Genomic DNA, 2500 nt, shown 5'->3' on the forward strand with positions numbered 1-2500 from the left:
TTAAGCCGAGACTATTTTTTCTCCTTTTCTTCTTCTTTTTTTTTATTTTCATCATGGGTTTTGGAGAGTAGGCCTACGACCACACCCAATGTTCTCTGGTTCCCTCGCGTGTTCCTGACCCCCGAGGTTGTTCTCCTGGGTCTAGAGAACACCGAGGTCCGGGGAGGGAAGGGGGAAATCACCTCCCGATGCCAAACATTTCCAACATTACCAGCATTTCCATCACTTTGAGGCCCTGTGATGCAGCCACACTCCAACCCTCAATTCCTTGCCCCTCTCTCTCTCTCTCTCTGGCTTACCTGCTGCATCGATCCAAAGTTTCTTCTACCCGGCTTATCTCAAAAAGCTTAAGTGGACACTGGGAGTAAAAAAAAAAAAAAAAGACAAAAAGCACTGTAAATAATGACACTGTTATCTGCAAACCATCGCACGTGCGTTCCCCTTCGCGACCCAGACAAGACTGCGTGTGCTCTGGCTCTGCCTTCTCTCGTACACCAAGATGCTCGTCCACTTCCTAATTCAATTTTCGTTTTTCTCTCCCCTCTTTACGCAAGCCTTTTCCCGAATAGGGATACTAGAGAGGATACTAAATCGAGGTCATACACGAAATAAGTTAGTGTAACACGGGAATATAACGTGTTTTGGGGGGGATACGTCGTAGGTCTGGCAGGGGAGTTTATGTGAGCCATTTTCTGATATTTCTTATTCATTATTCTCCCAAAAAACTAAATACCTATCTGTTCCATTGTTGTTTGGGCTTTTTGCCACGGTATTAATGAGAACAATTATATCCAGGTTGATAATTGGTCTACTTTGTGTTTTGTCTTTCACAAGCGAATCGCGAGATATAGTAAGATGTTGCCGTAGTGACTGGTCTTTATCTTGAATTTCATACGATTTCTATTATTAACTTCCAACCCCTGACACTCCATATACAAGAATGCCCTTCGACTGAACAGAAGAATGTGCCAACCTCGAGATAATAATTTTAAGGGAAAGCGGAAACCCCCGTCGTGTTTTTGAATGAACTTGTATGAATGAATGAATGGCAGGGGTATTTTTACTTAAATAAAATAATCTTTTGTCCGAATAATATATTTAGCGTACCACCGCTGCCCGATTTAACACTGAAAGAATATGACATTTTGTAAATACAGATGATAATTATTATTTAAATAGATTATCAGAATATCTATCTGAGTAGTGTATATACGTGTGAGGTTTGATGTATATACAGGATGTATATATTTAAGAAACCTTTTTACGCAGTTTTTAAAGTAAGTTTACGAGATTATGGTTCTCTCACCTTCAGTGTTTTTGTTCATTAACCACAGATAATTGTTTCCTTTTATCTTCAAAATTTACTAATCAACTCCCTGATGAAGGAAACTTTTTACTAGACGTCAAACGATCTTCAAACAAGTAAAATCACAGCTAACACGCACACACACACACACACACACACACACACACACACACACACACACACACACACACACACACACACACACACACACACACAGAGAGAAATACACACAAACAAACACACGCACGGTATAAGCACCTTGGAAGGAATGCACTAATGCATACGTAACCCGATCTGGCTTGTGGTTTGTTTACTTTCTTTGTTGACTGTTTCAAAGTTTGTTTCAAGACGCGACGGATGAGAGAGGGAGCTCAGTTCAGCTGAATCCCCGAAGAGGTTAGAGAGGATAAAGTTATGACACAGATCTAGTTTCGATTTCTCTTTTAGTTGGGGATGGAAGGAAGAGAGAGAGAGAGAGAGAGAGAGAGAGAGAGAGAGAGAGAGAGAGAGAGAGAGAGAGAGAGAGAGAGAGAGAGAGAGAGAGAGAGAGAGAGAGAGAGTGGGTAGAAAGGGAGAGAGAAAGAGAGTGGGTAGAGAGGGAGAGAGGACGGGAGAAAGAGAGAGAGAGAGAGAGAGAGAGAGAGAGAGAGAGAGAGAGAGAGAGAGAGAGAGAGAGAGAGAGAGACAGACAGGCAGACAGACAGACAGACAGACAGACAGACAGACAGACAGACAGACAGACAGACAGACAGACAGACAGACAGACAGACAGACGAGAGAGAGAGAGAGAGAGAGAGAGAGAGAGAGAGAGAAAGAGAGAGAGAGAGAGAGAGAGAGAGAGAGAGAGAGAGAGAGAGAGAGAGAGAGAGAGAGAACAAGAAAATAAAGAAGAAAAGATAAAAAAAAAACAACAACGAGGAGAAGAACAGATGAAGATGAAGGAGTTAAAAACGAAAACAAGAAAATGAAGAGGATGAGACAGCAATCAAAATTATTATAAATACATCGCAATAATAATCAAAAGGACGCAAATAGAAATGAAATCAAGGATATGATATTTAATGAAAGTAATTATAATGATCACTGCGAAAAATATAAAAAAAAAATATGAAGAGTAATAAAAACGATAGGTGCCTTTCTTTCACAATATGAAAACGAAAAAAAAAGTATGGAATGTTAAGATGAAACTTAATA

General features: G+C 40.4%; 1 protein-coding gene across 3 annotated transcripts in view; it reads right to left on the minus strand.

Annotated features, from left to right (window-relative positions):
- The window catches only part of LOC125029425 (heparan sulfate glucosamine 3-O-sulfotransferase 1-like), a 31648-nt gene extending 31180 nt beyond the window's left edge, over nt 1-468 (minus strand). For all 3 annotated transcript variants that reach the window (XM_047619286.1, XM_047619285.1, XM_047619284.1), the window contains exon 1: nt 300-468. The gene's annotated coding sequence lies outside the window, so the exon portion shown is untranslated. The remainder of the gene's footprint in view (nt 1-299) is intronic.
- Between the last annotated feature and the right edge of the window lie 2032 nt (nt 469-2500).

The sequence above is a fragment of the Penaeus chinensis genome, chromosome 10 (genome assembly GCF_019202785.1).
Source record: "Penaeus chinensis breed Huanghai No. 1 chromosome 10, ASM1920278v2, whole genome shotgun sequence".
NCBI classification, from domain to species: domain Eukaryota; kingdom Metazoa; phylum Arthropoda; class Malacostraca; order Decapoda; family Penaeidae; genus Penaeus; species Penaeus chinensis.